Source organism: Alligator sinensis, unplaced genomic scaffold (assembly GCF_000455745.1).
Source record: "Alligator sinensis unplaced genomic scaffold, ASM45574v1 scaffold804_1, whole genome shotgun sequence".
Taxonomy (NCBI): Eukaryota; Metazoa; Chordata; order Crocodylia; family Alligatoridae; genus Alligator; species Alligator sinensis.
The window spans coordinates 568352-592019 of record NW_005842868.1 but is presented as its reverse complement, the minus strand read 5'-3'; the positions used below and the strand labels follow the sequence as shown (position 1 = coordinate 592019).

The 23668-nt window shown below is 43.3% G+C and overlaps 1 long non-coding RNA gene across 1 annotated transcript in view; it reads right to left on the bottom strand.

Moving 5' to 3' along the window:
• The window catches only part of LOC102371428, a 36789-nt gene extending 19909 nt beyond the window's left edge, over nt 1–16880 (bottom strand). Inside the window, exons 1-2 of the long non-coding RNA XR_325177.2 lie at nt 16675–16880; nt 15962–16129 (exon numbers count right to left, since the gene is read on the bottom strand). This is a non-coding gene — a long non-coding RNA (uncharacterized LOC102371428). The remainder of the gene's footprint in view (nt 1–15961; nt 16130–16674) is intronic.
• Nucleotides 16881–23668: the final 6788 nt, after the last annotated feature.

Genomic DNA, 23668 nt, shown 5'->3' with positions numbered 1-23668 from the left:
AAAGAGTGTTGCTCTGAGAATTGTCTCAGAGCACTAGGTTTAGGTTTAAAACCTGCTTTCTAAGTGCAACAACAGTAATATAGCCTTTCCTCACTGTGATGAGCTGAAGTCACCACTATACCATGTTGCTTTAGCTATAGCTATTCCTAAATGGTGGGTGTAAAAACATTCATGTATACATGAGTTTAAGAGCTTAGGGTCAGTTGTTTAAAGGGAGCCAAATGTCCATGGCCCTATAAACATCTGGCTCATACAATCTAGAGAGACAGAACAAACAAAGGGTAAAGAGAAAGGAATAAAACACCCAGAGCAAAGAGAAAGGAGGTCAGGGACATGTGAACGTGTGAAAGAGCGTAGAGATTTTATAGCACATCACCTGCTGTGGGCCAACTGCCTTGTGTGTAACGTCTTGTGCAGTAAGTGAAAGTTGACCTGTGGTAGCTTCACCCTCAGTGAAAGAAGGTTGAGTTGCCAGGGGTTGGCTTTCATCTAACCTGGGGTAAGAAGGTAGTTGCAGCAGAGAAGCTGATGCCTGGTAAAAGCCCTTGCCCTCTTTCACCTAAAAGTACCTTGTCTGAGTGCCCACACTGGGGGATACTGGTCACCCAATGTTTTGCTAGCTCCATGTCTGTGTTTGATGTGGGGTGCAATGGGATAAAGGATGTGGGAGGAAGAGAAGAAGGATAAAGAGGGGAACACAGAGGATAGGTGGCAAATGGGGAAGACAAGGTCAAGCTACACCAAAAGAAGTTGAGCTGTAGTGACAAAACCGCCAGTCTCTGGGTGTGCCCTTCCAGAAGTTTTATTCCCTGAGATCACATAAATGACACTATCCTCATCACATCTGCAGTGTTGTTGACTGGACCCACCACTGAACATGTGAGGAACATCTGCAAGCCAGCATGCAAGCACAGCTTGTACTGCTGTTACATCATTGCTGATGGTTAACTCCATCACCATCTGCCACTTCTTCCCATCAACATCTCTATTGTGCAAGGAGCAAGTACCTCCTACCTCTAGTTTCATTCCCTGAGATATTCTACAGGACTGACAAAACCTACTGAATTCAGCAGAATGATTTGTAAGGCATATCTACATGGCACAATGCCACACTGCACAGAGAAACCATGAGCTGCTGTGAATGCCCTAGTTCACAAGGCAGTCTACACAACACTCTGCAGATATTCCTGAGCTAACGTTATACCTGCAAGATACAGAACCAGAAGCAGCACTGTCACATGAATCATAACACATTGTCCAAGCTAACATGACTTGCTTCTTAGCAGAGCTCATTAGCCCATGCGCAATGCCATTGTCATACTGCTCTCAATTTGAGAGCAAGCCCATGTAGAGCTATCTTTGGCATCTCTTCAACATACTACCTTGCAGCATATAAAAGATCACCCTCATGATTTCAGTGCCCTGTAGACCAGGCCTATGTAGTTCCTTATAGCATGACGGATAGACAAAGAGCACTCAGTACATTGCAGGCTGGACTTTAATCCCCCCTCAGACATATATATTGCTCTGCTCCCCATCTATTGTTCTTTCAGATGATGGCATCATTTTAAAGTGCTGGCTTTTTGCAAGTCATGGGTAACAAAATCCAACAGGCTTGATACTAACTAAACAAGACTTAAATTGCTTGCTATCCTTGTAGCATGTCAGGATTGTAATTAAATCTTGGAGGTGGGATACAGCAATGAATGGAAGTTCTGACACGTTGCACCACGTTGTGACACGTCTTTTGCATATTGCCCTAGAATTTGCTGTGACGGGGAAAAACCAAAACAACCTGATGGAGCATGAGCCATGAGAAATTAAAGTCTTTAGATTTTATGAACACTGACAGTTAAAAGAATGCTTTTCTCCAGATTATAATGAGCTGCATACGTTGGAACTCTGTTCATACCTTTGTTATCTGCTACTGAATCCACTTCTCTCTAAACTTCTGACTTAGGAATGTTAGATAAAAGAGTTTTTATCCTTGCAATCCCTTGTCAATTAGCCTTTCCTTACAATTATGTTTAGAAGAAAACAGCCAATGCTCAGAAGAAAACCAAATGGATTTTTTTTCCTCTTGTGGTGGACCTGTGGAAACAGGAGATATTACCCACCGAGGTAGAAAACTTTGTGACATTGCTCATGGGCCAGTGAGTCCTTCCAACACAGACAAGCAGCCTATTTTGTCTGGTATACTGTCCTGAATGTCTACCAATATCAGGTGCTCCAGGGAAAGAAGGAAACTAGCCTCGGAGAGAAATTTCTTCACAACTTCAAACAGTTTGTGCGGCTTGCTTATGTGCAGAAGCTAAGGCAGCAATGCCCTTTGTATGTGGAAGATGGCCTTATTTAACACAGAACTATCTACTCCCTTCGTGAAGCACCGTGAGCGCTTTGTATCAATATCTCAAGGTAGCGAGGTCCACAACTGAATTCACACATACCCCTTTGGATGCAGGGCCAGATGTAGGTTCTGAAGCATAACATTTCATGGCTTTCTATTCCTCTGTGCAAACCCTTTGTTTTCTGATGGGGCTGCCAATTTGAAACTTCTAAATGTCTTCTAACGCTTTCCTTTCATCTACTCATTAACACTTCAGAACCATTTTTCTCTGACTTCAACTTACGAGGCAGCAATTAACACTAAGGTTATGCTCACTGGGGACCCAGCTCTCTACACCACTGGAGAGATGATTTTAACCTGTCAGTTCGACCGACTATTGCTTCCAGGGGGCTACAGTCTCTCAGGAATACAACCATACATAACTATCTACAGGAGTTGTAGATCTGCATACCTCAGAGACTGAATCTCATGTTATTAGCAGAGAAAAATGCTGTCATTTGAAATGTAATCTCCCACCAAAGTAAGCTGTGATCAGCAGGGCATCTATTGACTATGCACAGTGATTCATGACAAACATGTTAATTCAACTTATTTATGGTAGCACCTTTTTGTGCAAAGCATATTCCAAACTGGTAAGAACAGGCCCTGCTCTTTGAAGAGCATAGTCTAATGGCAGGCATTAGGAGAAATGAAAGGGGAACAAAAGTCAATTTATAGAAGATATTACAAGGTCGGTTCTCCTAAGTGTCACTAATATTCCCGATGCACTAGCAGATGACAGTCCCTTTCCCCCTTGAATTTTCACTGTGGTATCAACTGTGGGCACCCTAAGATAGTTGGGGCACAAAGAGCTATCCGTGTTTTACTGCTATACATCATCCAGCTTTCCTCAGAACAGGGTAACCTGGCTCAGTGAGTAAAATAGTGGGACAGCCTGTTTGTAAATATTCCCATTATTTTTCCCAGCAGTGGAATTATATGAATGCAGCAGGACTGGTGAGACATTTTAAGCATAAAAAGCTAGCTGGCATAGACCAAGCCAGGGCATTCAAGCTCAGCTAAGATCTGCTTGCATTTATTAGGCACAGACACCTGCTGTCTTGGTAACAGGAGTAGCAGATGGGGCATTTCTCACCGTAAAGTTAAATTACTTCCTGGCTCTACTAAACTTAATTCACTCTGATTTTCTACTTTGTTAGCTCTGCCATCCACGAGCAACATACATAATAAATGAGTTCGTAACACACAGATTCCTAGCTATCTTATATGGAATATCCAGTGCAGGCATTCATACTGATATCTGTTTAACTTCTGTTGGATAGACTTGCTGCTTCTCCATGACTGTGATCCCAACAGGAGGAGGCTTAATACGTTTCTGCTAAAGAGCCTTGAGATCTTGGAGCTGGCAGTGGTACCCACAGTTATGCAACTACAATAGACGAGAGGGTAAATGTAGGATGGATGTGTTCTGACCACACCGGACAACTGGCTACAAGGGCTGTGTGAAATTTCACCTAATGTTTCATTTCGACCCTGTTTCGACTCGTTTCGTGCTCAAAACGGTGAAATCTAAATGAACCAAAAGGCTTTGAAACAGCCTCCAAATGAAACAAGAGCACTCAAAATGTTTCAAAAGTTTTTAAATGTTTCAAGTTTCGAAGCTGGGCTTGCTTGCAGGGAAACAGAAAGGAAGGAGAGGGAGGGGGAAGAGGAGGGGAAGGACTGCTCTCATACTGACATGTGTAGCTGGCCAGTGACTGTCATTCTTCCCGGTGGTCCCTTCCAATCCCAGTGCTCTGGGGGAGGGATGGAAAAACAGCATAAAAAGCAGCATTGTTTGAACTGAGCTTTTTCTGTGCCTTGGGGTTAGAGTTTCCCAGCGGCTCAGCAGCATCAGAGAAAGGCTAGCCTGTTACTAGCAAGTGGGATTCAATACCTTTTGCTTTCTATGCCCTTTTATTATTATATTCATTCATTCTTTACAATTTATTCCTCCCCCAAAATCCTCTTTTTGTTTTCATTAATCTATTTTGATTCTTTTCCCCCAGAAAAGCAATCTGCTTTCTCTCACAGTGTGCATTCCATTCACTGTGCAGGGAAGCACAGCATTTATTGCATATCATAATATAGAATTTATTCAGGAACATATAAATAAAATATATAAATGTATGTAGTATTACATAAATACATACATACAATTATCTACATATATTACATAAATATAGGTTACATTACAAAAGAACACAGATTTTCCAGCACACCAAACACACTATGAAATACACTATGAAGTGTGGTGGACAGGCAGCTGGCAAGCCTTCAGGGAGGTGTGGAAGAGGGGCTAGAGGGAGAGCTGTAAGTCCCCCCCCTGCTCCCCAAAACTGAGACACAGCTCAGCTGAGTCCGCTCCTCCTGTTGCTGTGCCTTTGCCTGCTGAGGAGGGGGAAAAGGCAGCATCCGCACATGCAACCGCACCCCAGAAGCAAGCAGGTAGTGTGGTCTGGGATCATTTTGAGCTGGCAGATGATCCCACGTATGCCATCTGCCTGCACTGCTGAGCCAAAACCAGCCAGGGCAAGGGAACAAAATACACAAGCACCATGTTGATGTATCTCCGCAGGCACCACCCCCTTGCCCTTACTTCTCCTCAGCCTGGCATCAGTGGGAGCGTGCCCAAAAAGAAGACTCCTGCTCACTCCAAAGCCCCCGTCCCTACAAAGCAGAGGCAGGCCACCCTGGAACAACGGGGCAGAAAGCGGGGCGTGTTGCAAGGGCAAGTGAGATCACCTAGACCATTGGAGAGATGCTTGCTGTGGATGGCCAGCCCTTCTCCTTAGTTGAGTGGCCAGGGTTCAGACAGCTCATGGTGCTGTGAACCCAACACCCCTAGCACCTGTCCCCCGTCAGCTGATCGGAAAAAGGCAGGGCCCCTGTGCACATCTAAGTCCCAGGGCTGGGGCTGGCAGGGAGTTTTCTGGCAGCTGCTGGAGAAGAAACTCCTGCGGGAAAGGAACGAAAGGCTCTAGTCTGTGACAGTTTGGCTGCCTGAGATGCTGCTGGTGCTACTGTGCTGCAGTGCTTACCTGTTGTTATTTAAAGTAGTGGACTGAGATGAGGCTGTAGGGGAGGAGGAGACCTCATTGGGGCACACTACCGTGTCATGTAGAGGCCCCAGCACCAGTGAGGGCGTGCCTTAACACACACATAGAGTCACACATGTCACGAGTTTTGCTTGTCAGCAGTTTCAGGTGCAGTTGCCCAGAAACCCCTGCACCTATCTCCTTGAAACCCGGCAGGCCTCATGGCCTCAGCAGGGGCTACCATGCCTGCTGTTTTCACTCCCCTGTGCCTTCACACTTACAAGTGACATGAGTTTTGCTCTGAACAGTTTGAGGGCCAAGCCAAGAGGCCAGCAGGTGCTTAATTGCGGTGGCTATTTTAGACCCATGGCTGCCTATATAAACAGGGCAGTTCCCTGCTGCCAGGGCAGGCAGTAACATTGCATGGCTGTAAGGCTGATTGGAGTATCCTGCAGGTAAGGGTAGGAGCTGTCGCAGATGGTCAGGAGGCTCCTGGTCCTGGGCATGACCTAAAGCTGCACCCTGCTGGGAGTGGGTGGCTTAGAGGGGCTCTCAGTGGCATGGGAGCCCCCAGGAAATGCCAGGCCAGTGACCACCCTGGTGCAAGGTGAGTAGGGGTGCATTAACCCCAGCCCTCCCCTTTGGGTGGGTCATATTACACCAGAGCAGGGTAGGCCAGGTAAGCTTCTGGAGGAGCCTGAGCCTGCTAGGGAAGTGACCCTGCAGGGCCAGGCACGCTTCCAGGAGCACCTGAGCCAGAAATGGGGGACCCCAATCCTTAAGTGCAGGCAGGAGGCGAAAACCCTACTGAGGTACTTGACTGGTCAATGCCTGGGCCAGGACCAAAGGGTCAAAAGGGCCAGGGGCCCGCCGCAAGGGATGCCCACAAAGAGCTAAGGAGCTCAGGGTCCCGACTGGGCCTGAGATGGGGCTAGGGCTTACAGAAGCTGAAGGTCCCCAGGGTTGGGGGCCACAGCTAATGGGCGAAGGTGATGACTGAGCTAACTGTCTGAGATGCCATCTGCAAGGCTTGGGCGCGGTGTAGGGGGTGGAACGGAGCTGCAGATAGCCCCTCCCCCTCCCATATTGGGGTGCAACAATGGGCAGCCTCCCGCCTTAACTAATAACTTAATTGCCAACAAGGCGTGGTAGGTGAGACAGGCGAGCAGCGTGCCCAGAGACAGGTGGGAGGCTAGCTGTGGCTAGCCAGGAACTCCCACTTCGCCACACACAGTTGCCCAGAAACCCCTGCACCTATCTCCTTGAAACATGACGGGCTTTGTGGCCTCAGCAGGGGCCACCCTCCCTGCTGTTCTCATTTCTTGCCTGATTCGAATGAAAAAGTTATAGGCATTTTTGTGATTTCCCCACTACAGCGTATGGGTGAAACATCAGAACAGTGAAATAGTTTTGACGAAACAAAACGGAACAGTGCTTCGAAATGAAACGAAACAACAAAACGAAACACCATCCCTTTGAAACAGCGAAACGGAAGTCAAAATGTAACGGTGCTGTTTTGCACAGCCCTGCTGGCTACCCAGACAAGTTCTGGTTTGATGACCCTCAAAGCCAAAAGAAAGAGAGGTCAACTTACAATCCTATAAAATCTGGTCAGGGCACCAACTGTCCCAGGTTTCAAGGATGCTTGCCTTGCATATTCTGGTTCAGTTGAAATATGCAGAAACGTCAGGATCATGGAGTGCAGACCCAGTACTATGGCTCAACTCGTTCCATTTAAAATGTTAAGACCCACACCTAGAACCACACTCTCTGAACAAGCAGCCCAGGCCAGGGCATGGACTTAATGCCTGCTTTTATATGAGCAGTCCATGGGTAACTGTGGTGCAGTTAACCTCATTTGCAAGTGGTTTCTGAGGAGATTACTCTCCCTAGCCAAGAAAAATGCATTCAAGTGAGCCAGCTTGAAGGTCACAATGGCATGTACTGCACAGCAAGGAGCTTTACACTAAAGAGCCCATATTGAACCAAGTGACAATGGTTCCAAAGAGGATGGAGCTAGACTGTTCTCGGTGGTGGCAAATGACAGAACAAGGAGCAATAGTCTCAAGTTACAACAAGGGAGGTTTAAATTGGATACTAGGAAAAACTCTCTCATTAGGAGGGTGGTGAAGCACTGGAACAAGTTACTTAAGAGCGGTGGTGGAGGTTTTTAAGGCTCAGCTCAACAAAACCCCGGCTGGGATGATCTAGTTGGGGCTGGTCCTACTTTGAACAGAGGGTTGGACTAGATGACCTCCTGAGGTCCCTTCCAATCCTCATTTTCTATGATTCTGTGACACAGGTAGCAACCTCCCTTTGACCAAACATAACCCAAAGAGGGGGAGAGAGAAGGGAATGGAAGTAAGTGCAAGGCTAGAGCGGTCCACCCCCCAACTTTGAACCTCTTGCAGAGAGAGCAGGCAGCTCTGATTAACTGTGACAACTTAGTAACAAAGTGCAAGGAAAAGAAAGGCATTACAAGAGTAAACTGGGACATAAACAGGGGGTGAGGAGCACAGGACAGGTCATCATTCAGAACATCTCTGAAGAGCATGGGTGACTCAGTTGTGGGACAAACTGCACTAATCAGATGAGCAAATGAGATGCTGATGGGAAGCCAGTAATTCCATGCCCTTTCAGAAGCATCAATAGGCTATGATGACATCAAGGACACATGGCTCTTCATCAAAAAATCAGATGCTTCAGAGAGGTTAAGTCCACAGCAGGAGACGGGGTTAGCATACATGCTCTGATTTTGGTGAATGACATCAGGAGAGCTAAAGAAAAGAAGATGTCCCAGCTTTTATTCCACAGGACTTTTAACCATGGTGGCTGAACCTCAGAAAAGCTGGGGGCTGGACAGACATTCACAAGCTTAGATTTTTTTGATTTTTTTTTTTGAAGTGTGAGAATCTCTCGAGTCTGTGGATTCTGCTGGCAGTCTTACATAAGGGAGGTCCTACAGCTCAAGCCTGGATTTCAGTCCATTTGCACAATGCTCTGGGTTGTCTGGGAACTATACAAATCTAGACTTGGCTTCTAGAAAGGCAGAAGACTAGGACAACAGAAAAAGAATGAGAAGTGTACTTATGTTGGCATCTGTCTTGACTTGGTACATATTGAGCATACCAAAGATCGATCAAAATTTCAGACCTAGAACTGCTCACTTTCTATTCCAGGAAGGGCCCAGATGAGGAATGAAAAAGAATTCTTATTTTTCTCCCAGATCCGAACAAACTTGTATTTTACCACGTTACAAAGCCAAGACCTAGAATCCTTCCCACTTCTGACTCCTGACATATCCCAAAGTAAAGAAAAGCAATGCCAAAATGAATAAATTCTGAATCAAAAGTTCTAATTTGAAATGACATTCCACTTTCTATCTATCTATCTATCTATCTATACACATGTCTGTGTGTGTGTGTGTGTGTGTGTGTGTGTGTGTGTTTGCAAGCAAGAATATTTATACACACACACACACACACACACACACACCACATGCACAGGTTTTTTATGGGGAAATTTAGATACAATCCATACTATTTTTAAAAATATTTGTCAAGAAAACATTTTCTGAGGGACAATTGTTTTGACCAAAATCAACTTTGGCACAACAAAGGGAGAAAAATTCTTCTTCCTGGCCACAAAAGCTAGGAGAAGAGGCAGCAGGCTTATACCAGAACAGGTTTAAACCTTAGGAAACAGTTCCTAACAGTAAATACTGTAATGCAGTGGAACAGACCGTCTTGTTTCTCCCTTACTGGAAGTTTTCAAGAAGGGGCTGGAGATGGGCAGCTGTCTGGGATGGCATAGAAAGAGTGAACCCTGCACCTGTGTAGGGGGCTGGACTAGGTGATGCTTGAGGTTCCTTCCATCCCTCTGATTCTGTATGGACAGAGATGAAGAAAAAGAGCTGTTGGCATCTCACTCAGTTTTGCCTTGAGAACAGAAGCTATAATTGGCAGCTGTGATGTTTTCCACTGATAAAGAGCAAACAGTAAGTCTAGACTTTTATTTTAGAGAAAGGAGAACTAACAGTGTAATGCTGCATGGGTCACACTCTCTGGCTTCAAGGCCTGCTATTTCCAATGCCCTCACACCCTACTCCCTAGAAAACAAGAAGGGCCTTACATTTGGAGATGCAGTGCAGAGAAAATTAAAAACCTTACAGTACAGCAGCTCTTTGAGGCTGACACAAAGAACATGCAGTTCAGACTCAATAAGCAGGGCAACCGGAACAGCTCTGACAATGCTAAAGGGCACAGTGTTCAACAAAACTGCCCTGGGCAATGATGTCTAATTGACAAAGCAGAATTGCCTGGGTCACCCATCAAACAATAGATCATTGCAGGACGCTGTAAAACTAACCTGCTTCCAACTCGGATGCTGAACAAGATTAGGTCTGGCCTTTTCACAGATGTTTCTCCAAGCAATACATCCCCCTAGGACACTTCCTGTAATATTCAACTTGACTTGAACGCACAGAAGAGAAGGCTTGAGAAGAAAGATTGTCTGTTCTCTTATGAGTTAACTTCGTACGTATACTTCCATGAAAGAAAATAGTAGTCAGTGCTGAAAAAAAATCAATCTTTATGCTGTCCTTTGAACCTCCTGAAGCAGTAACTTGTTAATGGTGGTGATCTCCTTTTTAGAACCACATGCCCAAGGAATATCTATCCACTGCAGGAGGGAATTCTTGCTCTGGATTTCAGAAGAGCATTTTTTCAGACATCCTGAGACTGCATTCAAGAGGGCTAGTTTTCTTTTCTTTTTAAATGTGGAATTTAGCCTAACCACTTCATAAAACTTGCAACAAAGCTGGAGTCAGTCTATCATACCCCCAGCAAGAAACAGTGATCAGATCCAAAAAATGGAGCAACTCTGGAGAGAGATGAATCTCTTAAATCACAGCATTTGAATGAAGTGAAGTGAACTCAGGTTCACAAAAGCTTGCACTTTTATATTTATATCTTATTTAGTCTATAAAGCTGCACATCTACCCTGCCTGCTGACTGACTTCACACCAACACAACTAATTACCTCTCTCTCTCTCTCATCAAATGCTGGTTGTATTCTGTTTACTATATAACACAAAAAAATGCCATGGAACTAGATCAAGGCCAGAATGTGCTCTGACACGCACGCTATGTATCCTGAGTGATTTTGATGACATCTGAACAACTTATGAGAAGTCAAGGACTGCTTGGGGGAACAAGATGGCAGTAGTTTCTTACACATCTTTAATGAGTAGATCTCAAAACACTGAATTATAATTAAGGCATGCCCCCACTATGCAAGGTAGGGAAGGGTTGTCCTGCCTTCACAGTTAAGAAAACTTCAAAGGAGGCTCAGATTAATTTATTGCAGGTAACAGAATAAATCTGAAACAGAACTAGGACTAGAAAGATGCCAGGTGGTATCCTAACGTGATGCCTGGTTGTAAGAATCTGTTCTGTGATGAAATTCTATTTCAGCTGTTTAGGCTTTAACAAGCTCACATTTTATCCAGATATCCTATTGTACTCTTCTGTCTATGTTAGCAGGCAATTTTTCCTTGACCTTTTAATGCACTGCTTAAGCACTGCAATGATTAAGGTAATACTGTCAACAAAGGCCCTTGCGGAAATCCCTCACCGCTTAGCTTGAGACGCAAAAACACAGCAGAAAAGAACCCTCCACTGCTATTGTAATTCAGTCAGGCTGAAAAGATATTTCCAGCTACTGAGACAAAAATGGGAGAAGTAGAAATATACTGAGAAAGCCGAGGGCAGTTAGCATAGCTGATGCTTCAACCTTGCATCAGAGCTGCTCTGTACAGGATGCTCAGGGCACCTTGAGGAACAGAATGTGGTATCCAATTGGTATGTCTCAAGTGTTTAGTGAAGAGCTGGGTGAGAAATGGTTTTCCCCTCCTGCAAAGCTTCCCAAGATTTAAAACATTCTTGCATTCTGTATCAGAAGAAAAACAACCCCTTCCCAATTTTTCCCTAAAAGCTGAAGAGCAAGACAGTGGAACAACTGATGGAGCTGTGCTTAGGATGTAAGAGATTCACAACAGGAACTTGAGCCTGGGTCTTCTATATGAAATGAGGAATGACTAAATAGATCCCACACCTACTACACCTGAAGTCAGGATATTCTTGTATCAATAAGAAGTGTGCTTGCAATTCACCCCGCCCCCAACACAGCTTCCAATTCTCCGAGCAATGGCTCTCTCACACTTTCCTGAGACTAGTCTGGTAGTCCCAATTATATATCTCCTGATATTTTCCATCAACTTCCCTTTGCACATTCTTGGCCTCATGCATTGCTGAGAAAACTCTTCAAACAGGCAACAGTCATAGCAAAAACTCAGTTGGAAGCAAACTGCCCCAAATTTACCAAACCAGTCTCAAAAGCATCTTATCCAAAAGAGAGACCAGGTTTCCTGAAACCATTAAAATGCTGGGCCCTCTAAAAGAGCTTTTCCCTTACCCCCAGCCTACTTCTGTTATCAGGAAGCTGCTCTGAAGAGAAATCTGGGCAGTAGGGAAGACTAAGATAAATAAGAAATTTCTTAACTTTGGCATTGGCAGGTGACTCCAAAACTGCAGTGGTTTAAAAACAAAAAAATCAATTAAAAATGTTTTAGAAGTGCTTGGCCAGGGGGAAGATAGACAAGATTTAAACTTGTCTTGACCTCATTAATTTCATGCTTACCTGTAATTAATTGCTCTCATCATAGGAATGTGCTGTATGGGACTCTGATGCATTATTGCCTTCCATTTACTATCCATCAATTAATTGTATTCATTACTATCTAGTGCAGAACAGTGAGAGGAAACTGAAGGTAACCAGCTCCTGTCAGTAAAACTTGCAATCACAGATGAAATCCAACCATTAAATGGCATTTAATCAAAGGGAACCATGGAAACTACTGCTGCATTCCTGTTAACGGGCCACAGCCCTGCAAGTGCCTTAGGTGGCTTTGAAAAGGCCTTTCCCAGAAAGGATTATTTATTTACATGGCAGAAGTACTCACAAGGCCCCATTCAGCACCACTGTTTTATTGTTGACAGGCCAGTAGCTTTCTGTGATTTAAAATGGTTTAATATTAATAGACTGTAATGCATCTTTAATGTAGAAACTTTCGGCATTTTGAGAATTCACATCTGGAGAAATAATCAACCCAGTATTTCCCACTGAATTCTTCTCTAACAGGGTGGCTGGAAACAGGACTGCAACTGGATAGTTTGAAAGCTTAAGAAAAAAAAAAAAAAGATCCTGGCAAATAACAGTTTTGTTAAGTTCATTTAAGAACCAGCAAGACATTGAGGGATATAGTTACTTTTATTAGGACTTTATTGCCCTCTTCACTGCTGAGAGCCACAGGGTTTATAACATGACAGATTTGCAAATGAGAAACTGTAGTTCAAGCAGCTGAAAAGGTCAATTAAGGATGTTCAATTTGCAGGCCAGGATGGGATAGCGGTACCTAAAAACCTAACTCTTGAGTAGCTCAGTGAGTATTGATCAATCTGAAGGCATTTGACAGTTAATCCCTACTGCAAATGTTTTGTGGCCTTGTGTGAAATCAGAAGTCCCCTATTTCTTTTTTGTGGACAATGTCTTACCAATAGGCTCATAAATAATAGCTTGCTTACATCTTACCATTCTTAGGAAAGATGCCTGGGCCTGAGAACAACATTGATAGTTAAACAGTATTTGACTCAGATCATGCTTTACCAGCTTATAATTCAGTGACTTTTGTACTGTGTAAAACAGGACCTTGAGTTAGCTTAGTGGGAGGTAAAAATACCCCCCTCCTATGACCAGGGGTGTTCAAAACTTGTCAACAAACTCAAAAGTCAGGCAACACTCAGCTGCTTTCATATTTCAAAAAAGCTGCAAACTTAGCCAGGCTCATCAACAGTGTTTCATGAATACAAAAGCCACGTGATTTCAGCAGAAAGAAAACCAACACAAAATTCAGGTTAAAACCTAGCTATAGCCATCAACATATTGCAAAAGAGCCCTGCACGCTTACTCTGGAAGCAGTGCACCCCAACTGGATGCAATGTCCTGTGAACTCAGCAGCAAGCAAAGAGTTTTGAGTGATACATTACATCTGTCTGGAGGTAATGCCTGTGGAGCAGGCAGACCGTGCTTCAGTGGGGAGCTCTCTAAACATGCAAGTCCCTCTTCAGTGTGGACAGGTCCAGAGAACAATTAGCCCTAAAGGAATGCATTCCCCTGGCATTGAAGCTTCAGGACGTGGCCCACCTCCTTGAATTTTCTCAAATAAACCCAGCTGGCTTATTGGGAGAGCAGGAGGATAACGTGCCCAGTCCTGCTGAGATGATAAAACTCCATTCTAACGAATGGAAAATGAACTGATGTACTGTACTAATAGGCACTTTCAATGCTAAACTTAACAGCTTAGGTTCTCTAATATTTCTGCTAACCATGTATTCATTATGACACTTCCTTTGGTTCTTTACTAAGTTTTAATAATTTTTAAATTAAAAATAAGTAGCTGAAACTGCCAGCTACTGCCTCAATGTTGTGACAAGCTGGTTGAAAACACACAGTTGTAAAACAGCCCAGTCTTGCTCTGGCTCTGGACTAGAGGACTAGATTAATCTATAGGCATAAGTGCCTGGTGCCGCCTGAATCTGCGGGGGGCGGGGGGCACCCGCGGAAGCCGCCTATGGCAGCGGCCCTGTCAGGGGGCCACGCAAACCCCCATGCACCCCCTACTAGTCACCTGTGTCTATAGGCTGGTGCATTTGGTTGCATTACGCTTGGGTTTCAGGTTTGTTGGTAAAAACCTCCAATAGTGCAACCTGCACTGACTTTTCTAAAACTTTAACACTGTAAGATCCTGACTACTGCTCCCTTCAGATTCCTTTTTCTCTTTCCTGACCAAGTGTAGGTATGCTACTTATATACCATCCAGGGAGTGCAGGTCTTTCTGAAAGTTTGGCTTGAACAAAGCAATCCACAAAATAACAAAAAGGGTAACACAGCTCAGGACCAGCCATGTCCACAGACGTGACGGTTCCTTCTTCAAGATTTATCTTTTCACACCCTGAGCCCTTTTTCTTGCTCTGACTTTCCTGCATCCAGGTAAGTAAAGAGTCAATCAGTGAAGATCAAACATCTGTCAAAACAGTGGTTCTCAATCCTTTCAGACTGAGGCACCCCTTGGAAAATGCCAGCTCTTAAATTTCCACTTCTTTCTTGACTATAAAAAAATAACAGAACAATTCTTCTGTTGCAAAGAACTCAGACCCAACAGGTCAGAATGTTTTAAACGCTACTGATTTTTATTTGAAATCTCTGGATTTATCTTGTGAATCATGTTTTCACACCTAACAATGCTAACCTTGTGTGGTACCCCTGAAAACATTTCAAGGCACCCTGGGGTGCTGTAGCACCCTAGTTGAGAATCACTGTGTTAAGCATGTGCTGCCAGCCTGTGAATTAATTTCTCCCAAATATAAAAAATGATTTGTATTCTTGTTCATGAACCACCCAATCAGAGAGCAGAAATAATACCACGTGATTTGTGTGACCCGTGACACTAATAATACTATCAAATATGTTTAGCAAATATTTCATACATTGAAATGACTCAGAAAACTAACCAGCAATTATTTAAAAATAATCAGCAGGTTTGGTTTAGGGATGATTAACCAAAGAAAGGGAATGAAATCTTAATAAATATTCTAAGCTCAGTTGGTTATAATGAAAATACACAAAACATTACCATGACACACAAAGCCTATAGTGAAAGAAACACTCTCCAACACTTTCTTCCACAATGTACAGTTATTGCAGAGACAAAAAATAAGCCATCCCTGCTTCTCTTCATTTACAATGAGTTCACACTTCCTGAGTTTCGTGCATTCTCAAGTTTACTGTGCTAGTGTCACAGGTAGGCGTCTTGTAGTAAGGACTAAACATCCTTCAAAATGCAATTAATTAAACAGCACTTCAAAAGCAAACAAGGAACCAGCCTGGCCAAAGCCACAACTACTAAGGACTCAAAGAGGTCAGTGATCACAGCTGGCAGGTGTCACACCAAACTTCTTTCTGATCTCCATCAAATGAGACAAATCTTGGAAGAGCATGAAGCTGATGTCAGGTACAAATGGGCTAGCTGGGAATATTGCAAAAGAGATGTTTGTCCCATGAAAATGTTACATTTCTTCAGTGATTTATATTTTTAAATAAAACCTTGTCTGAAACACAAGCCATGGCCCTGACTGATGTTTAAAGCAGCTACGCATAAGTGGGACACTGGGGAGAAATAGTATTAAAATGCATCACAGTGGAGAGCACCATGTCCTGTCAGCAATAAACAAAACCCCCTGACTTTGAGCTGTGTAAGCGGGCACTTCGACAATGCAGCCCAAGCCCGCACATCATTACTGACCAGTAGATTTTATAGAGCTGAGGGTGACTGTAAGAAACTGAAAGTAAAACAAACCACAAGGCAGGTATCGTGTTCCCCTAGACAATGCAAAAGTGGGAAATGGACTGAAACACCTACCGAGAACAGGGTGGCATAGGCAGAGAGAGCAAATTTGATGCAGTAGTAATAGAAGAGGGACTCTTTCCATTCTGTTTCTTTAGTCATCTTCCCAGCATGCGCTTTCAGCTTTGCTTTGTGTACGTGTTGGACTCTCCCTGCTTTGACACAGTCTCCAAATCTCAATGCCTAGAATAAAAAAACCAAAAAAAAAAAAAAAACCAAACACAAACCAGCCTTAAACTTCAGCTGCTCTGCACAACTTCCGCCTGGGAGAAACAGAAAGCAATTAAAGGGGAGGCAGCAGCACAGCAGTGTTAACCCTTTCCTATGTTGCCTGTGTAGCCTAATGCAACTAATATGCACTCCATTCTCAAACGAACCGAGTGAGATTTGCTGTATGGTTCCCCCCCCCCCGGTAAATATTGATGCTCTGCAAATGGCTCCATCAGCAGACACAGGCAGCTCTCTAACCCCTAAAGTACTTTCTTCTTTTAAAGCAAACAGCAGATCTGCTCGAGTAGACAAACTGCAATAGAAGATGCTTCCCTTGTCCCTTATCGCATAAATAAATAAAATAAAACGTCATGATCATGCCACCATCTCAGGGGTGATACGCAGCCTACATTACAGGTGGTGGCAGATACTGATGCATCAGGAAGTTAAGCAACTGCTCAGAGACAAAGAGGGAGCCAGTTGGTGGCAGAGCTGGGTACGCCATCCGAATCACCCACCTTCTTTCCAGTCCTGTGGTTAGTCCTTTCAGTTCTTGGTTTATAATACCAGGTGAAGGACTCGGTGATCTATGAATCAGTATGTTCCAACACGGAAGGCACAGCATAGGGAAGTCGAGACTGAATGAACATATTCCAGCTATGGCAACAACTTGCTGAGTGTTAAGTTGCAGTTTATTTTGAGGCCAGTTGTTCCTGGTTGTGAAGGTAGGATGGCCAACTGGAACAAGAACTTGGAATGAAACAGATACTACCATACCCAAGGGGGAAATGAAGATCGAAGACCATAATGCACTCAAATTGGCGGCAGGTGGGTGGAGAACAAAAGAACCTTCATCCCAGTATTGTGAAATCACTTGTTTGTTAAGCAAGCATTTTAATAAATCAATCAAGTTAGGCATAGTGCCATATAACTGGAGAATAGCAGCCTCTAGCTACATAAAAGAAAGGGAAGGAAAAAAAGGTAATCTAGGTAATTACAGGCTTGTTAGCAAGACCTTAATCATTTGTAAGGTTCTACCTAAAAATCTTGAAGGATAATTAAAGCCATGGAAATAAATGCAAAATGGTACAAAAGGCAATGTATATTTTTGCCAATGGCAAATTCTGCCAGATTGTCTAGACAAGACAAATGCGGTAGATGTAATCTATCTGGACTTCATTTGATGCCATGCCATATAAGGAATAACCAGTTACAATGAAGATCAGGGTGAGGATAAGAATTTTAAAGTTGATGAAAAAAAATGGTGAAAAAGTGTGACAACAGGTTTTGCTGACAGGTACAGCATCCGGTTGAAGGGAGGGTCCTAACAGTTCTGCAAGGATCAATGTTGGGACTGCTCTTATTTTTCCATTCATGATCTGGGCCCAAAGAAGTAGAAGTGTGCTGATGAAAGTTAGCTATGACAGAAACTGCCAATACAAGAGACGACTGGAGTATCGCATAGGAAGATAGGGTTTGGATAGGGATGATCCTGCCTCAAGCAGGGGGTTGGATTAGATGACCTCTGAAGGTCCCTTCCAGCCCTACTTCTCTATGACTCTAAGACCTGGACAACCTTGAAGACTGGAGTAATAGAAATGGACTGAATTTTAATACTGCAAAGTCTAAGGGGACTAACAATAAGATTTTCTGTTATAAGCTCAGAAGTTGGAAATGGCAGAAGAGGAAATATATGTAGGAATATTAGTTTCTCACAGGATACCTATGAGACGGTCAAGAAAATTCCTTGGTCTTTATCAGCCAAAGTATTTCCAGCAGATGTAGGAACCCATAGTACCCCAGTATAAGGCATGGTTGAGACTTCATCTGGAATGTGGTATACACATCTGGTTACCCTTGTTCAAGAAAGAAGAATTCAAAAGATGAACATGTGCAGAGATGAGCTGTCAGGGCATGGAAAGCCCATTTTAGCAAAAGGAAACTGAATGAGCCTGGTTGGTTTAGCCTAAAGCTAAGAGGAAACATGACTGTTTCCTGCCCAGCCATCACTCAGGCAGCATGGAAAGGGAAGCGGTCTGAATCAAGTGTAGAGGGGACAAAAGTCAGGCTAATGGGATGGAAGGGAGCAGATTGAGACAGTCTGGAGGAACTGGGATTAGACAAAGAGGGAAGTAAGGGAGAAAAGTGGGGCTAGGAGAGAGGGGAAGCAGGAACTGATTGCACACAGATATGGGAAGGAGTTAATGTACCAGTACTGAACTATGACTGGAGGGGAAGAGAGACTAAGACACTGAGCCAGTCATGGGTTGAAGAGGAGACAGATTAGCTGAGGAGCCCAAGGGATGGGATAGAGAAGTTTTGGGAAGAGAAGCTGGAGGGGCACATGGGAACCAGAGACCATGGATGGGCTGGACAAGGAGACTCAGAAGGCGACGAGGGAGAGCTCTAACCAGAGACCGCATGCTCTTTTTCTCCACAGGACCCCTTTCTCTTTCCTGCCACAAGCTGGTGCTGCTCTAGGGATTAAACAGAGTTGACTGTAAGACTCCTGGTTCATTTGTTGCAGAAACCAGATGATGTGAAGTAAACAAGGCTGAGGACTGAAGGGGAAAAATAAGATGGTCTTGTGGCTAAGACAATTTTGTGCTGCCCTGGAGAACTGGATACTCTCCTGTCTTTCGGCAGAGGGTCCTCATACTTCTGAGTCACTTAAACCAAATTTTTCAAAGGTGAGCAGTGAAAGGGTGTTCCTTAATTTTGGGGTGCCTAAATTAAGACTGATTTGTAGAAGTGCTAAATACCCACAACAGCAACAGAAAAGCAATGGGAGCTGGGCGTGACTCTATAGAGTGTTATATTAATTCTAAATACTCATAGACATCTCAAACTGGACGCTCAAAATTAGTCGACAGTTTAGACTGTAAGCTTTCTGTACCTGGGCACCCTAGCTGTAAAGCAGAGGTAATGCTGCCCTCCTAACCTCCAAGGAGTTCTGAATATTAGTAAATGAGTGCTTCATAAATATTAATGATAGTGATGAATGCCATTGGGAAAAGAAAAACAAAAGGAAACTAAGAATCCTGTCTTCATAGCAGAGACTAATGTGCAGTAAATGAAGCCTAGGGCCACACGCTGTACAAAATATTGAATAGCTGTTTGTTAATTGGGCACAGTCTATTCTGTGCATTGAATAAGGCAAGAGTCCCGTGGAAGAAATAATATCTTATCCTGTATTTAAGAATTTGTTATAATGCATATTCACCAGACAGATGAATTAAGGCTTGAACAGAAAATACTAATAATGGTATTTTCTAAATTTTGGGTCCGTAACATTGTTTTTTCCCCTTGTAATATAAAACATTACCATGGGTGGAGAAACTTCCTTGTTCTTATCTATTGTCTCTTCTGTATGTGTTAGGAATGAAGATGAGAAGCCCAAATGTCACTTTATCTCAGTATCTCTTACTGGCTGCTCAATAACTCACTGTAGCAGAATGGCATTTTGGGCACCTGCTCTCCTCTATTAGAATGAGCTTTGCAGAAGTGTCTAATAATTTCATTTTCACCAGGAGCTAAGACACCAAAGACCATTGCCTATACCCCATCAGATAATGTTACTGCAAGTTACCACAAAAATATGCCAGGCTGGATGCTAAAAATAGATCAAAGTGCAAATATGCCTCTGATATCCTCATTCATAACACCAGGGATCTCATAGCTGTGGAAAAACAAATGTCCAGTGATTGGCATACATGCCAGTCTCCTAGTCATGGTTTGCTGGAAAAATAGGTTGGGTTTGAACAAACTGAAGAAACTAGCAGACCTTTTCTCCTTAATTTTAATTACACCATCTTAGTGGACTTTGCTCAGTTTTAAGTTACATTTGCAATACGTTACCCCAGCCCTTATTATATTTTATCTTGATTATATTTTATTATTGACATTCACTCAACTATTTCCTCTGTAAAGCTTCCTTTCTATCAACACTTTTCTTAGTTGCTTCCATTATCCTACTTAACACATGGCTCTATTATAAGTCATCTGGTATCAATTTTGGTCAGACTGCACAAAGCCGGTATGCCAGTGAAGTCCATACTAAGGAGAAGAATGGCAAGAGGCATGTTAACAAATACTTAAAGAGGCACCAAGTTGTGAGCCAAATTCTCTGGCCAAGTGTTTTTCCTGCCTTTCAGGCCACATACAATGGCCGTGGCTGGTCACTGGAGGATTTCTTAGCATGGGGGGAATCTATACATGCAGTAGTTCCACAGAACCTGATCCTATGCCAGTCATTCTGGCCCTCCAGTGTGCCAGATGCTGATCGGGGGAGAGCAGAGCTCACCTATGCCTGCATCTCCATTGGTATAAGGTTCCTGTGGGACTTTACAGCTGTGCTATAACACAGAGCCAGTTGCACCCTTGTGATCCCACATGCAGCATCTGCATCTGTCTCACATGACACTGCATGTGGGATCAAAAGGGCACAACTGGCTCCTCTTCTCCCTGCCCTGTTCTAGGTAGAGCACAGATGACTTAGGTGAGAATTTATTCTTCTCTGTTCACTTCCTTAGATTTATCCAACCAAGGAGCAGTGCTTATCCATATATTCTAGGTGCCTGTCATGTCTAGCTGTGTGTGCATGTGCTTACATATAACAGAATCCCCTCCATTGTAACTCCATTGAAAAGCATGGGAGACATCTTGATCTTCATACATGCATCTACACATGTACTTTACTGCAGAGCTAATTAGTCTACTCTGCAGTAAAGTGTTACCATCTAAATGTGCACCAGTAGTAGTGTGCAGTAAACTAATCAGCTTCACCATAAGATAGTACTGTCAGGAACAGCCTCAGATCACAGTGGCGAATACACTTGGGATAAGTTGGGCCTACCTCAATTTAAAAGGAAAAGGTGAGTTTTCAGGAAGACATATGTGGAGGCCTTTTGCTGTTCAAGCACCCTCCACCCCTTTTTTGGCCTGAATACTATGTTCCTACAGAAAGTACATATTACTGCGCTTTCAAGAAGCTGTTCTGAGTCACACATGGGGCAAGGCTCACCAATGTAAGCCTCTTCCTGCAGCAGTTAAAAGCAGATGCATTGATGAGACAAAAAACAAATGTTAACCTGGGATATTTGGAGTCCTGTGGCCGAACCTAAAACTAGGGTAAACTGTGAGCTCCCTCCTTGAGAGAAGTAAGGATGCAAAGCCTGTCCCCTGAAAGGGTGCCCAAAGAGAGAGGTTAGCGGGATGGCAAACTCTATAACTATAACAAGGATTAAACTACTATCTAAGATCCTCCTAACCAGGCAAATTGAAAGTTGCAACAATTCACCATTGATCATCCTCATAACACTTCCTCCCTCTCTCAGATACTCAGGAGGATAAAGGATGAGGGCTGTTTTACTGTGTTTTTCCTTGCAGTCCACCATTAAAGTAAATAAGCATATTCATACCTACTTTTATAAACATCCCATTAACCAGGTCAATGTGCAGTCCTCATAAATTATTACAGAGCAGTTCTATTTTCAGCACATCAAACTGTATTTCTGCCTTCATAAGAATCCCTTCATTAATCTTTATTTTATAAGCTTGCTGATTTGAGTGGAATACATTTGAAAAATATTCTGTTGGTGACAATTTTCCATGTATAATACATAACCCTCCTGTATCCATCTGCCTTCTCACTTTATCACTGACATGGGCATAAACATGGCATTTATACCTCTGATCTACTTATTCTTCATCACACTGCATGAGATGCACGGTGGTGGTAAGGATACAGAAGAAGAATATCAGAGTTATGGTCTCCCTCTGACGATATGCAGTCTGATGGAAAGGTAAGAACACAAGTTGTTCTCTAAACACCTGTTGGAAGGTGCAATCAACTGAACATTGGCAGTAGTCTAAAGCCAACTGCCTTAATTTTAAGGAACTGGCTGGATGTCCTGAAGATGACTTTTTAAATGTCTTCCTAACAAAGCAGGTGGCCTCCTTTCTGTTAAAAGTATACTACCGACAACACACATCATACCGACACTACCCTGAAGAGTGGAACTGCCAAGAGCGCAATGGAAGCTGCTAATTATTTTTTTTCTCCAGGGTATACAGAACTACATTGTACAATTTGGTCCAAACAGTTCAAACCTATCCAGGCTGAGAGTCCCCTGACTCTGACAGAGACACATCACTTAGCACTACTTCTTATTTGAACTACAGTAGGAACAAGAAATTTCTATAAGGCATAAACATAACTGTACCAGGCACTATATAAAAGTAGTAAGAGAGAGTCCCACTCCAAGAGTTGCAATATATTAAGGGGGACAGATATGGTGCTATCTTCATTTTTCAGAGAGCAAACCTCAGGCACGATAAAATTAGGGGCCTTGATCAAGACAACACATGAAGATTGGGGCAGAACTAGGAACTAAATACAGATCTCCTGATTTCTAGCCAAGCACTAAACTATAACCACTCTCTTTCATCTCAACTACACTGGGGTTTTAGTGATCTGTGGGAACTGGGTTCCACAATAACCTGCTTCCATCTCTTCAATGGGAATTGAACTCAGTTGCTCCTGATGGTAGAGAGAGGCTCACATTAAATTTCAACACCTGTTTCCGAAAGCTTTGTTAACTGACCCCTTTCAAACCAGTGGGATAATACATTCAGAGCCAGATGTAGGGGACAGGCTATGACTGACAGCTATATATTCTGGTCTAGATGCAGTTGGAAGTACTGATAATTAAGCATTGCATTTCCAATTGCAGAAAGAATCCCAATTTGTTTTTTCCACCAGAATAAACTGAACTGGCTGCCATACAGTGGCAAAACATTCCTGGAGGTTCAGCCAATAAGTGGGCAAAGGTAATAGGTATAGCTGTGATAGTAGGTTATCCATTCAACTGCATTTCCCTTGTTTTGAAGTTACTTCTGATCACCTCTCTTTGCTGCTGCTCCATAGCCATTCTCCATTCCTTAACTGACTCTTTTCATCCATGTGGAATTAAACACAAACTCCAGAATTTGACTGTTATTTAGCTTAGCCTCTGTCTGTTTCTATCCTAGACCTCATGAAGGGCACCTTGTGCCCAAAAGTTAGTTTAACTTCTCTCCAAATTATACAGCTGGTCCAATAAAAGATATGATAAAAACAACTCTTACCTCTATTTTGCAAAGACAGGGCAAATCGTATAGTGCACATTGCAGAAAGGAGGAAAACATGGCACTGACAAGCAGTTAAAAGATGTCTCCAACAATACAGATAAAAATCAGTATGAACTGCTGGAAACAGAAAGCGAGGACGTCTTGACTCTCAGGTTCTCGGGTCAGGACAGCACTTCATTAACATGTTGGACGTGAACCCTATCAACTTCACTGCTGTGATGCTTCTTTGAAGCAGGACAGATCCCAGTCACTAAGCCTGAGGGTCATGTATTTCCTTAAGCCTGGGATGAGGGCTCAGCAGCCATGATTTGGTGACAGTGGACACATGTGCAAGGCCTAGTTCTGGTATGGCCCACTGATTTGACCAGACTAGGCCTCAGA